The following is a 15,476-nucleotide window of genomic DNA, read 5'->3' on the forward strand; positions in this document are numbered from 1 at the left end:
TGTGGTATTTTAAGTGCGTAGGGTATTTTAATTTTGGGGGCCGATGATTATGTTTTAATGCATCTTCGACGGTGTCCTTTTAAAAGGGAACGGCGCTTGCGTTACTCACGGCATGCGTATGTTAAGAGAAGTGTTAAGTTAAACGTATATGTCATTAAACTTCAGTTCTGACTAGATTAACTTAACTAATAAAAATCTATAGTTTATCATTACAAAACGCGATTATTCCTAATAGACATTTGATGAACTTGATTAATAAGGAAGAACAAAGCAGGCAATAACAAGCGATAAAATATGTCGAATGTGAATTTACACAAAAATTACTTATAATACATATATAAAAACAACATTCATTTGTACCATCACTAATTATACTGTCAATTTAATCTGTACGAATAGATTTAATTTAAATTTGGAACAATGACCCGGCGGTAGAGGAATGAAACTTGTAATCGTAAGTTGCGGGTTCGATTCCCGATATACAATGTTATATAATACACACTTTGTGCATTAATTATATAGTATTACCACAGCTCATAAGCTTCCAGATAATGGACAGCAGCGTCCTCTGCGTACCATAATACCACATTGCGGAGATTATGGTATATCCCCCATAGATATCTTTGAAAGAGGCTTATACCTTGCAGTTGGCGTCTAGGAGCAGAAACAACGAACATATTTACCAACAGAAGCATAAAATATTCACGTTTATATATGCAGAGGGAGCAAGCAATTAATTTCGCTAATATTTTTTTGATATCTTGTGGGCAATTGCCGAAGCAACTGTTCGCTTCGTTGACAAAAATTATCTAAACTTCTCATTAGGCAATTCAAATCTAAAACCAGGAACGCAGAGAACTATGGAGCGGTTATTATGGAAAAATTGCGTTACAAAAGTAGCGGCAATAATCTCCAAGGCAATAATCTCCATGGAATCCGGTGATCGGGTTCCAAACACACCTGAATTTTCGAAGAGACCACAACATACTCGCTGGTTTTTTTTTCATGATCACAATATACTTAACAATAGAGCATGGACATATGATCAGGAACCTTATGTAACCTATAGCCAAACCAATTCAAACTTGTGGAACTTCTACACCTGTTCCAGCTGGCTCTTCTCAGCAGACCACCATTCAGAGCCAGTGATACCTCACTCACAAACTGACCATAATGACATTTTTTAACATTAAAATAGTTATTTAAAAGTGCTTATACGCATATTTTATTAACGAAATTTGAATTTGAATTTAGAACAGAATACTCTAAAGATTCGAAGGCATTGGTTAAAAAAAAAACTCGGATCCGTCACCCGAGTTTTCTCATTACCTTCACGTGCGTTGCTTAAGTTGTACATACACATCAATTCGCATAAAATTGCCCCGACATGTGTCTCCAACATAAAATGGAAGCCATAACCCGTTGCAACAATGAGGGTAGTCGTAAAAAATACTTATTCAAAATTCACAAACGAAGCGAACGCATTGAGACATCGGATTTATTTCGCTTTAATGAACGCAAATCGTGATGCAGATGCAATCAAAACAAATTCATTTCGCGTCATTCGCCGCGAGGGTGACATAATAAAGGGTGTGTCGTATAATCTTTAAAAGTCTACAGGGGGCTATTTCGCGATTAAATGGACGCGGTGTTTTTAACAGAAAATCGGTCATATTTACGCACAAAGCACAGTCATTAAGGCCAAGTAATAAAAACATTTTAAAAATGGGGACATATGTATCAATTATTTCATAGTACTGATTCGCACACACTGTGCTAGACTCAATTTAGTAAAACTGTTATGTAAAGAGACGAACCGAGAATGAGGATCCCAAAAAACCCTTCAGGTTCGCTACCTTTACAGAGATTTTACGCCAAACGAGCAAAAGATATTACTCAGAGACCATCTTTCAATTTGCTACTTGTATAAGTCCATAAATTTGCAATAATATTGCGTAATATTACGTACATACAAAAATCGTGACTATCTTTAAACCAGTATAACACTGACTTTTTTTAAATTTCGGTTCACCCCCTATTTTGTTGGGAACAGGGATATACTTTATTAAATTTTTCACTTCCTATTTATTATTTTCATACTCTTCTTCCATTTTCACAATCTCTGTCATTCTGTTCTTCGTTCCATAATTCAGTCAATTTTTCTCTTCCGCTCTAATATCCTTTCATCCATCCTCAATTACTCCAGTTTAGTTTATTTATACAATTTTTTATTTAATTTTGCATTGTATACATATATATTAGTTCTCTTATTTCTCTTATTTAATATATAACACTCATATTGGTTGTAAAGAAGAATCTTACGTAGCGCTTGTTTATAAAAACCAAGCGGGGGTTGAAGACGGGGAGGGATGAAGGAGGGGGGGCGGCAGTAATCCCGGTAAGTAATTCTCTCTCAGTAAGTAATGCGTTGATAAATGAAATTAAATCGGACAAACAAGTGCTGCCATTCGCCCCCGGCTCCCCTTCCGCGTGTCCTCTTGTACCACTCTCTAGTGATGCACGCGATCTACTAAATAGATATCGATGTTTCATAATTCTCACAAAGTACCCGATATACGACGATTTTATACATATTCTAGCCATAAATTCTGTTACTGGCTGTTAACATACATTAAAAAAAACATTAATTTGAATTCCGAACATTAGCTTCTACGTTAAAAAAGTATACTTTTTTCCTGCCATTATTGTATGTTTTTTGTTTAAAAATTATTTGTTTTGAAAATGGAGTGGGACACTTAAGAAAATAGGATTGCAAAATTTTTCTGTACAAAGTAGGTAATGAGCCAGCCGACATTTTTGATACATTAAAAAAGCTAGGGATTAGCCGAATGTTTGTTTATCGTATTATACAAAGGTAAACTGAAACCATGTCCGTGAGAGATCTGGAACAGATGAGGCCGTTAATACAGTCAAGGCCAGGATTCATTGAAATCCCATAAGGAAGCAGAAAATCCATTCCAGAGAAATGAGAATTCCATCGACGCCACTTTCTCTGATTGAATGATTTTTCTAAAAAAAAGTAGCCTAAGTTACTCCTTATTACATCAGCAACCTACAAGGTCCTATCAAAATCGGTCCAGCCTTTTCAGAGATTATCCGTAACAAACAGACAGATTAAACTGATGCAAAAGAAGCAAACAACAAAGAAGTGTAGGAACAAGCCAGAAGAGAATCAAGAACCAAATCGATTAGCAACAATCGACTAGCAACATTGAATACACTGTTTCTTATAGTTTCGACGAACTATTATTCATCTATATTTAAACATGATTCAACTCTGGAGAAGCGCTTGTAACTCCAACATAACCATCATACAAAGGCTGCAAAATGGCATACTGGGTACCATAACAAATGCTCCATGGTTCCTCACGAACTCTGAAATCCACGAAGCTTTGGAGATCAAAACAGTAAAGAAGGAGATCCAGCAGTCATCGACTAATTATAAAAATCGGCTAGACAAACACCCAAATAACTTGGCTTCCGAATTGACCTGCATCATCCAGTACAGGAAACGTCTTAAACGCCATGATATCCAGAGACTAGACGCTCGATGGTGAACTAGGAGTGTCTCCCGCCGGGGAGACCCCTTTCAAAGCTATAACCACTCAACAAATCCGCTTATAGTCCTGGGACTGATCGCAGATGAAATAAGGAACACAAAAAAAAATATTTAAACATATTAATAAGTATGGTAATTATAAAACATCGATATTGCAAATCGATGTAGACACATCCCTACAATGAAGTTAGCAAAAAGCACAACGCATCTCGACATGTGCGCGCCAATCTGTCGCTGCTTCGCTACTCAAGTGCCGTTTCCGTCCCGCTCTCGCACGGAGCTGTCGCCGCGCGCGCCGTCCCCCTCTATCGCCCCACTCGTAGCTGTCGAAACTACTTAACAAGGGCACGATTACCGGGCGGCGCTATGTATTGGATTGCTTTCGATTGTCCCGTTCGATTATTCCGGTGAAAAAAACACGGTGCTTATATTATTAGATTACGCAATGTATTGACGTACAATAAAACCTATCGCTAGTTCAGCTTACACGCGATTAGATATGATGCGCACCATAATTCCACTAAATGTTTATCTATGTTCTGTTTATTTTAAAATAGATGCACATCTTTTACCTTATGCCAACTAAACATTTTTTTCCAATATTTAATGGAATCAGGCGTTACCTCGCGAAAGTCCATCCTAAGTAAGAAAAGGACCAATATTTAGCCACTTCCGCACATGCAGTGGTAGTCGTGCAATAAAATGCACCGCCCGCCAGCCGATAAATGCGTATGCGGCATACAATGCAAATCACACAACCGCCACCACCAAATTACTCATCACGTGTTTTACCCCTCCACGGGGCATCTTCAGGATTTATGTTACACCGATTAGTGCCAAACACAGTCTTTTTTCCAAAAAATACTACTCAGGAGTGTATTAAACGCACCCTGGTACTTTTAAAACGACGATCATAGAACGAAGGTTTAACCATCATGCGAAAGTCTAGAGCAGTGATTCCCAAAGTGGTCTATATCGACCCCTAGGGGTCTATGACAACTTGCAAGAAGTCTACGTCAGCGAAAAAAAATTTGGGGGTCCATGAAATGAAAATGGTGGTCCACGATAGTGGATCTCAACACATACACTGATAGTACCTATTTACTTACATCATACTATCTTATAATATCAAAACATTTACATTATTTATAAAAGTACCTATGAAGTAAATAAATTATTATTTACGAGTATGTTTATAAAATTGAATAAGTTGTAGGATGTTGGTATTCGCTTTATGGTCGCAATACATTTTGAACTTGTAAAAAACCTGAGAGTCGCAGTCTCAGATCTTCGCTACCTTGCACTGACTTGTTCAATTCGTCACTCTATAAATACGAATGTGGGACAAACAAATAAATTTACAGGAAATCTATATCAGGTAAGTAGGGGGTCTACCCAACACGAAAAAACATGGCAAGGGGTCTACGACACAAAAAAGTTTGGGGAACTCTGGTCTAGAGTATCCAGCTCCTTGGCAATACAGATATAGTGCGAAGAATAAAAAGGACTAAACCACTTGAGTTGGTATAATATAATACAATAACAAAGTGACTTTCCTCTAATAGAGACAATATAGTCAATGAACACATGATGACACACGGTGACCCGCCAGGTCAGTCTTCGCTGTCTGACAACATGTTACATGAGATCTATCTAATATATAAAATTCTCGTGTCACGGTGTTCGAACTTGAACTCCTCCTAAACGGCTTGACCGACTTTTTCCAAATTCAATATGCGTATTCAGTATGTCTGAGAATCGACTACTATCTATTTTCCGTACCCCTAAGTGTTAAGGGTGGTCCACCCCTAAATAATTTTTTTTATTTTTTAGACAATTTTTTTGTTTTTTATTTTATTATGATACAGCATACAAGAATACATACAACCATAAATTTTCACCCATCTACGATCAACCCTTATTTTTTATTTGTAAATTAAAATATCAATTTTTTTTTTGCAAAACAACGTTTGCGGGATCAGTTAGTATACTAAAAAAAATATTCTGTTTTACAGAATCATAGAAAATTTACTTAATTTAGTACACTTACAGGATCAATGGGATTCATATAAACATGACAAATATAAAAATGTTTCTACTTCACAAGTATTACAAAATGTTACAACACGATTAGTCTTTTTAGTTGTCTGTACTATCGTTTATTACATTTTTATCTTAAAACAGTTTTGTGTATTTTTGAAAATCACAGACTTTTACTTGATTTTCTTTGGATTGGTGCTCTTTTTTTGGATCTTCTTGCAGCTCTTCTCGGTGGAATGTTTCCTTTGTCACAAGTAATGTAAATTCCATTTCAATAAACATTGGCCTTACAGTACCAGTGTTTCTAAAACTACTACTACTACTACTACTACTCCGCTAGCTCAGTGACCCAAAGTGGGTCTTGGCCTCCGAAGCGAGAGACTTCCACTTTCCTCTATCTTGCGCCATCGTCTGCCATTGGTTTACATTCAATTCGCGCAAGTCTGCCTCAACGCGATCGATCCAGCGATATACCTGGGTCTACCCACTGGTCTTCGACCCCTCGGTTTTTTCAGGTACGCTACCTTCACGCTCCGATCCGATCCCATTCGCTCCAAGTGACCAAGCCAGCGGATTCGTTGAGCTTTATATTCGCCAAAGTGTTTCTAAAATGCCTTAATAATTAACGTGGCGCTCAAAGTGTCAAATCTAAATTACCGACTACCCTACATATGAAGATAATGAAAAGTAGATATATATGTCCCTAGACATACAAATGTACCGACATAGTCCAATGAATTGTCAAAAGTTGCAATAAGCACACCATGAGCAGAACAATCTGCTGCTGCCTGAGGTTCTGGAGTGAAAACCACCGAGAGTTATGTAAATAAGGACTGAATGATGATAGGATTTGAACGAGAGGCCAGAAAACAGTTTTCATAAAATCATCAGCTTTATAAAGTGATCACTCTTTAATATATTACATTATTTTTTTTATAGGTATGCGACAGTTCAATTACTCCTGGCAATACAAAATCTGCAGGATAGTAAACAATAATGAGATTTAATATGAAATAATACGAGTTTTAAAAACACTATTTTTACTATTTTATCATTACGTTAGATATTTCTGAATTCACTGATTTTTGTACAGGGTGTTCCATACATTAATTGACAGAAAATTAGCTAAACATTCACATCTATAACCAATAAGCTTGCATGTGCATGCCTGAAGCCATGCGAATAAACAAACTAACAACTTAGAGCATTTTACTACTGAAGCATCAAAACAATAAAATCTGAGTATTCAATTAAGTTATTTAAGTTCACGTCAATCACGCAAAGTTATACTGGGAGCCGTTAAGTGGCGTGGGAGTGGACAGGTGGGTTTCACGCGTGGGATTCGAAGCACTCGGTCGCTAAATTGGGGATGAAATTTCACCCGCGGGGTGCCCGACTGTTCGCCCCTACTGTCTCGCTTACGTCCAGATTTTGTTTTCTATTATTTCGCATCTTTACAATAATATCGTTGACTAACCCAATGTAGAATCCTTCGTATATGTAGAAATTTTGATTATTGTGAGTTATTTTAATTAAATCGTATAAAATGGCTAGTATGTTGATAGAGTCTTATATAGTAAAATATATTTATGAAAACAAGCTATATGCTATAGAAATCCATCATTTAATAAAACAATCAATAAATCAAAAATTTACTACACATACACCCATGCAAAACAAAGATGTAATATATGTATATATTTGAGAAGTTACATGCGCTATAAAATTGTCAATTATTTTAACTCTATAAGCAGTAAGTTACCACCGGCTCGCAACATTGATCAGCTAACAGCCAGACAGACCCTCAACAGTTGCTCTTTTAAACGACATGTAACAATTTTGATGTGTTACAATATTTAATGGAATCAGGCGTTACCTCGCGGAAGTCCATCCTAAATAAGAAAAGGACCAATATTTAGCCACTTCCGCACATGCAGTGGTAGTCGTGCAATGAAATGCACCGCCCGCCAGCCCGCTGATAAATGCGTATGCAGCAAACAATGCGAATCACACAACCGCTACCACCAAATTACTCAACACGTGTTTCACCCCTTCACGGGGCATCTTTAGGAGTTATGTTAACAACATAACTCCTGAAGATGCTATATATGTATAAGATATATGTATATATATATATATAAAAGGATTTATTGAATAATATACTTTTAATTTAGATCGTACTGCGATGTGTCGTGGGTATAGTATAGTTAACTATTTAATATTAACATTTGTAACACATCCACCGCTGGAAGATTTGAAGTGGCCTGCATCTAACGTCTTCGTTGGAGGTTCTACAATCTAAATTTCATATAGACAGGTTCTGTTCTTTTTCTTTTTTGAATGGACTCTCACTGGTCTCCAAATGGCATTTACAGATTCCGCAGGTATTAAGTGGTAGAGCGCAGAGTGCGTCTAGCCTAAGACAACTTTAAAAGCAGCGAAGCTCGAAGGCTGCCAGTGTATCTTCGGCTTTTGCCACTACATATTACTATTTTACCGGATTGGAAGTTCACCGAACTCTTAGATCGCTTCGGTGAACGTTCTATGGAGTGACTAAGTTCAAGTGACCCCAAGAGGGGATCTCAGACGGTCACTCGTCGACAATACCCGCTTAGCATTCCAATACAACGGGCATCTACATATTACTATTTTATTTAATGGAATCAGGCGATACCTTGCGGAAGTCCATCCTAAGTATGAAAAAGACCAATGTTTAGCCACTTCCGCACATGCAGTGGTAGTCGTGCAACAAAGTACACCGCCCGCCAGCCCGCTGATCCATGACCCTGAGGTTTAAAGTCTCGTGCTCTACCGACTGATTGTAATGAAACTACTATATATATGGAAAATTTGGTAAATAAAAACAGTCTACATGAAGTGTGATTACATTTATATTCATTATTTAAGACACATGTTTATGTTTTTTTATTTACTCCGTTTTTCGTGCCTCTCGTTCAAACTCTAGCATGGATAGACGGAGTCTCTATTTACATTGAATTTTTTCAAATAACTTTGATTAATTTCCATTCTCATCTTACGTCTTTCTCAATATCTTTAATTTCTTTCCTCACATTTTTAAGTTTTCCGGAAGATTAGATGTTTGCTATTGGAAACTACTGATCTTTTTGGGAATCCATAGAAGATCCTTATGTCCAATGACATCCTAAGGCTAATGTGATGGTATGTATGTTGACATATTCCATCTCCTACTGATCTTTCGCTTCCATTCTTCTACCCGAATCATTTTTAGTTAAATATAAAATTAAATCACACTTAAACACACAGTAATGAACTCCGCAAACATACCAAAGTTCTAGCGTATGCGATAAAACAAATTTTTGAACCCCCGATTAATTCTGTACCAATCCACCCCCTCGCGATACGCCGCCGTGATAATACGCCACTCGGCGGGCACAACATCTCCGCGGGGGGCAGAGACATGGGGTTGAGTTCAGACGACTATATTAACGCGGGCTACTATAAAATGCCTGGGATAAATAGAAACAATGAAACAAAATTTTAATTCTTTCGAATAGACTTTGCTTTATTATATTTATTATTTCATTGGCTAATATATAAAGCTCAACGAATCCGCTGGCTTGGTCACTTGGAGCGAATGGGATCGGATCGGAACGTGAAGGTAGCGTACCTGGAAAAACCGAGGGGACGAAGACCGGTGGGTAGACCCAGGTATCGATGGATCGATCGCGTTGAGGCAGACTTGTGCGAATTGAATGTCAGCCAATGGCAGACGATGGCGCAAGATAGAGGAAAGTGGAAGTCTCTCGCTTCGGAGGCCAAGACCCACTTTGGGTCACTGAGCCAGCAGAGTAGTAGTAGTAGTAGTAGACTTTGCTTAGCACCTTTCAAAAGTCAAGACATTGATTTGAATGTATTTTTTCTACAGATATCATCCGTGCCTTTGTTTTAACAATTACATTTAGTATTTAAGAATTTATATTTAGTTCGCATTGTACGCATGTCACAGTGTTTACTACCTTAATTTATTTGCAATATCCAGTTCTTAAGATAACCCTTCGTGACCGCTTCGCTTCGCGACCACTTTTTTTTTTTTTGTTTCGGTGGGTGAAATCTTCCGGTATTCAAGATGCCCTGCCTCTGGGGGGAGGACAGGGGTATGTGGGATTCCTACCCGTGTGACTACTTCCCTATCCCGGCTCTACATTGCCATCCTCAGGTTGTGCTCGTATCTGTGCGGTGGTTGGTTGATATTGCTACCTCATGATGGATACTGTTATACAGCCTGAGGGTGTCTGATGGTAGACGAACGATGATGACGTCACACTTTAGCCCCTGATCCTCGTGAACGGTAAGCGTCTTTGAACCTGCCTCTGTACCATAGCCTGGACATTAAATAGCACGGCAAGGATATTTATTACGTAGTTTGAAGTTGTTTAGCGGTTGTGTTTTAAAGGTCATTTTCAAGTTTTTTTTGTCTCTAGAACACACCCCACACACACGCACGCACATGCACGCACATGCACGCACACACACACACACACATATATATATATATATATATATATATATCAATGTTTGTATGTCCTTTATATAATCGTAAACTATGCATTTGATCATATGATGAACTTCAGCAAAGTTGCTGTGCATGAGCTCGAGAAGGTTTCAAAGTTAGTGTGACAAATTTTCGACAGATGGCGCCACTATCATTCCAATTAATTTCATATATCGTCAGAACAGTTCGTGCTGATTAGCTAGACTAGATGGAAAAGAAAACAAGAAATATTGCGTATCCCACAACAATTGAAACGAATGTTACAGTGTCACAGTTTTTTGGACGAAATCAATAAAATTACATCTTTACTTTAAATTTATTTAATTGATATAATCGGTTGATCGTATTAAAGCCAATATGAACAATGATCGCTTATTGAATAATGCACAAATCCGACAGCTAAGCACGCCCCGCGGCGACGTACATCATCGCCGCACGTTTGAAAAGCGTTAAGGCGGTGAATGATTTTGTTTTGCCCACCGCGGGGTGTGGGCTGTGAGCTCTAATAAAGTCATAAACGATTTATACGTTCCAGGGCTCTCAACGCACCAGGAGGCCTGCTTTAATAGTTGTAATGTGGCAAGTGATATGTCCACTTCACTGTCTTCTTAGCGTAACAACCCATTTTTATCTTCTTCATATATAAATAAATACTTTATAAAATACTATATTTGACTCGTATTTTTTCACACCGTTAACAAGTCTTAGGAGACGATTGTACCCCAAATTCAAAGTTCCATTAATTATAGCATAATTCCACGAAATCCTAATTAACATGAATCTGGTTGGTTGCTCAACAATGGCATAACACCACTGGATTATTTTTGTAATCGATACTATATATATACATACCGTTATATATACCTCTCTCTGTCGCACACATCTTCCATCGCTCTCGCACAGACGACTCGTGTGATTGGTTGTAAAGTAGAGACTGTGATTGGTTGCGTAAATAAAGAAAGTTCTAGAATTTGTTAGACGCAATTTTAAAGTTTCATATAAATATAGAGTTTCGGTAAATAAAATTAATTCTGTTCTCTTAACTCGAGTATTACTTTCGACTCCAAGAGACAGTCCCCAAAATCATTCAAATAGATTTATTTTTTAACCTTTATAAACGATGACGAGGTTTATGATGAAACATGCTAGATGAAAATGACGCCTAGATGAAACCTATTTACTGTCTATTTAATGGAATCAGGCGTTACCTTGCAGAAGTCCATACTAAGTTCCGATTAGTCCATCCTAAGCACCGCTTAGTGCCAAAGACAGAATCTGTGTTTGGCACTAATCGGTGTAACATAACTCCTGAAGATGCCCCGTGGAGGGCTGAAACACGAGTTGAGTGATTTGACAGTGGTAGTTGTGTAATTCGCATTGTTTGCCGCATACGCATTTATCAGCGGGCTGGCGGGCGGTGCACTTTGTTGCACGACTACCACTGCATGTGCGGAAGTGGCTAAATATTGGTCTTCTTCATACTATTTACTGTCGACTTGAAGACTACCAAGTTATAGCTAGCTGGAAACAACAACAACGGTATGCTGTTCCATACCTTGCCTGTTTGCACTATAAAAGTATTAACAAAACGCTTAGTGAGGGTAGAAGGAATTTCAACCGTGTAATATCTTGAATCCGTGCAACTTGTCCGATGGAAGAAAAATATAAATATTAAAAAAAGAATGAGTTGTTGTAAGCCGATAGGTAAGAAATAAGAAAACTACATAAAAAAATACTTAAAAACTTATTTACGCATACACTAATGTTTCTGCCATGACGGCCAAATAAAAAGTGTAATACTAACAATGTACTTGACTTGTCATCGATGTAATAAAAATTTTATTGCGCACTCATTCGCGTCATAAAAATAAACACAATGTATATTTATACTCTTTTAGTATACTACACACACAAACATAATATAACTAACATAAAAACTTATATTTGATTTAAAAACCCAACTGTTGAGTTTCTAGCAGGCTCTAGAAGACCAGCATTCCAATTTTACTTGTTTTTTTTTTAATGAGTCCTCCGCTATTGGAACCTCTCCTTCCACCCCTATTTTGTTGGGAACAGGGTTTTTTTATTTCTTAACAATTATTTCACATGATTTTTGTTTATTTTCGCCTTCGTCTTCCATAGTTCACAATATCTATTTTTCTTCCTTCTATCATTCCATAATTCCATCTTCCTTTCTCAATCATACCATTCCTTTCATACATCCTCAAACACTTCAGTTGTATTTTCTAGTGCAGTATCACAGCTTTATTTAGTTTATTTATTTTTCTCATCTACTTACTTGTTTATAACGTTGAAAATAATCTACGTTTCATAAGCGTATGTCAATGCTTGAATAGAAATATTTTAAATTAAAAAATCAGCGAGGAAACCCGCGCGGCGAGGTAGTCATGCTGGTCGAAGAGTTGCGGCAGCCACCAAGCATCAGTGGTCAGCTACATTGCCAGCCAGTACATCTTGCTACACGGCACACTCCACCCGCATTCATATTCGAGCGCCTTAGTTCGTTTTTACGTGTAACATAATTATCACTTCGTCCAAATGTATATTAATATACTTTTTACTGTTTATATTTAATGGAATCAGGCGTGACCTTGCGGAAGTCCATCCTAAGTAAGAAAAGGACCAATATTTAGCCACTTCCGCACATGCAGCGGTAGTCGTGCAACAAATGCACCGCCCGCCAGCCCGCTGATAAATGCGTATGCGGCAAACAATGCGAATCACACAACCGCCACCGCCAAACTACTCAACACGTGTTTCACCCCTCCACGGGGCTTGTTCAGGAGTTATGTTACACCGATTAGTGCCACTCTGTGTTTCGCACCTCTGCATGTGCGGAAGTAGCTAAATATTGGTCCTTTTCTTACTTTTCACTGTTTGTTGACTTTTATTGTATCAATGAAACCCCTTCTTTTCAGCCGATGGACATCCACTGTAAGGCACAGGCTTCTTCTATATATCGCTAGGATGACCGGTCCTGCGTTGTTCACACCAAGCAACTCGCGACCTTACGTTGTTTGTCCACCTAGTGGGCATCCTACCTACGCCTCGTCTACCCGCTTGTGACAACCTCTTGGTTGCACGAGCGATAGGTCACGCCCACTGCCACTTTAGACTACCAATTCTTCGAGCTACTTCGGTTATCTTGGCAAAACTCCGAGCACAGCCCTCTCCATTGCTCTCTGGTTGAACTTGAGTCTTCTTATGAGAGCCAAATGCCCACGTTTCGGATCTACATACCTCATTCATTCTTCAACCATTACGGTATTTTGGACAAGAACAGGTTCCCGAACGCTACCCACCCGAGTTTGATTCAAGTGATCTTTCAAAAAATCCCTACAAGTTAAATATTATTTATATATATATATATATATATATATATATATATATACCTATCCCACGATTTACACGGTACTTAGTTAACACGTTTTCTCTTTTACACGGTTTTCTAAATAAGTTTTTTTTTGTTTTAATAACCGATTTTATTACCGTCTCTCATAATGTAAATATTTCTGCTTCAAACATCGAATCGGCACAAATAACTTCGAGCGATGAAAGTGAATTCGAACCTTAAATTCCGGAAAAAAGAATGAAAGTAATTTCTGACAGTGTTAAAGGGTAATAAAACACCTTTGGTTTAATTTTTGTTCTTCTGTTTAATGTATTGTAATTAAATAAAAAACAGTGTTTCCGTAATATATTAAATATTTTATCTTGTCAAAGCATTTTATTTTTATTTCTGTGTACAAATAAAAATATTAAAAAAAATCACAACTGTTAAATAGCAAAATTATGCATTTTCTGCAAGCTTTTCGATTTACACGGGTTTTGAGTTGAAAATTTTTAATTTTCGATTTACACGTTTTTCTCGGGAACGTATCAACTATGTAAATCGGGGATAAGTGTATATATATATATATATATATATAAATATATATATTCTGATTTGAACAAATGATAAATAGATAGAGTTATATAAAACTTAAATTACTCCTAATTTTGCAGTGTCTGGCGACCCATCAATAAACTGTCACAGTATCAATGTCAACTCTTGTACCAACTACCGCGCGCAACTGACAAGCGGAGACGGACAGAGAGTCAAGGGGGAGAGGTCGCAGTACCTCCCGAGAGGATACATTGAAACCGCATTTGTGTCACTGCCCCTCCGATACAACACACGGATTCGCTTGTTCGCTTCACGCAGATGCAATACACTATAAATCCGTTATTTATCTATTTTCAACGGTTTTATTTATTTCGACCCGTACGGAATTTGTTTATTTGGGTCAAAAACAGAAATTGAAATTTTACCACCTTCCCGTTGTCAGACTGATCTGAAATTTGGTACACAAATTTAATTTAGATGACAATACAATATAATAAAATCAACAACATTATAAATCTAAGATGGCCGCCGATACAGAATGGCGGATTACGTATTTTTCCTTAACCCCCTCAATATGGGTATCAAATGAAAGGTCTACACTAGTAAAACACAATGATTATGTCCAAATTTAAAATCTCAAGAAGGACGCCTCGAATATGGCCGGACTAGGTACATATTTTTCCACAACCACCACAATAAGGGTATCAAATAAAACCGTTAAACTTAAAAGTTTTTTTACCGATTTTTATTTAATTTAAAGAAAGCCATCGAGAACGCTATATTGGTAATTTTCTTCAAGAGCTAATTTTATTTAATTTAAATTAAAAAAAAAAAACAAGTAGTTAATACTCTCTTTTGCAACTCTCGCTTCAAATATCAATCTCTGCTCATCTCTTTAGGATATGCTGGTAAACAATGTCTCCAAGAATTAAATAAAGATAAAAATAAAATTCATTTATTCAACATTGTAACTTTTAACAGCAACCTTATTGATCGTCAACTTATAATCTATTTTATTTTTGACTCTACTCTGCTTCGCAAGATGTTATAGTTGTGTAGAAGAAGCAGGAAGAAACTCCACAACAACAGATCTCTTAACAAAGTTTAACAATTCAGATTTATACATTTACACTTTATCAGATATAGTATAAATGAAATCAGAATAATCAAGTGACATCTCTGCCAAGGATTTTCGTCATTTAAATATTTGTTTATTAAATAATAATGCTTTCCCGTCAATTTACTTTTAACATGTGTTTTGAATTTTGCAAATGATAGTCAAATAATGTTTTACAGAATTTTACTAAAAATTCTGATTCTGTTTATTACAAATGAATTAGACTTTATGCAGTCGAAACATTGCTACAGTCAATTTTTTACGGTGCTTGTAAATACACTATGGACGCACCCTATTT

The 15,476-nt window shown here is 37.1% G+C and overlaps 1 protein-coding gene across 1 annotated transcript in view; it reads right to left on the reverse strand.

Moving 5' to 3' along the window:
• ssp3 (short spindle 3) overlaps positions 1–15,476 on the reverse strand; it is a 118,392-nt gene that overhangs the window by 35,103 nt on the left and 67,813 nt on the right. The window lies entirely within an intron of this gene.

This window comes from Battus philenor, unplaced genomic scaffold, assembly GCF_028537555.1.
Source record: "Battus philenor isolate CCGP_79_NKW_IND1 unplaced genomic scaffold, ilBatPhil1.0.hap1 SCAF_24, whole genome shotgun sequence".
In the NCBI taxonomy this organism is placed as follows: domain Eukaryota; kingdom Metazoa; phylum Arthropoda; class Insecta; order Lepidoptera; family Papilionidae; genus Battus; species Battus philenor.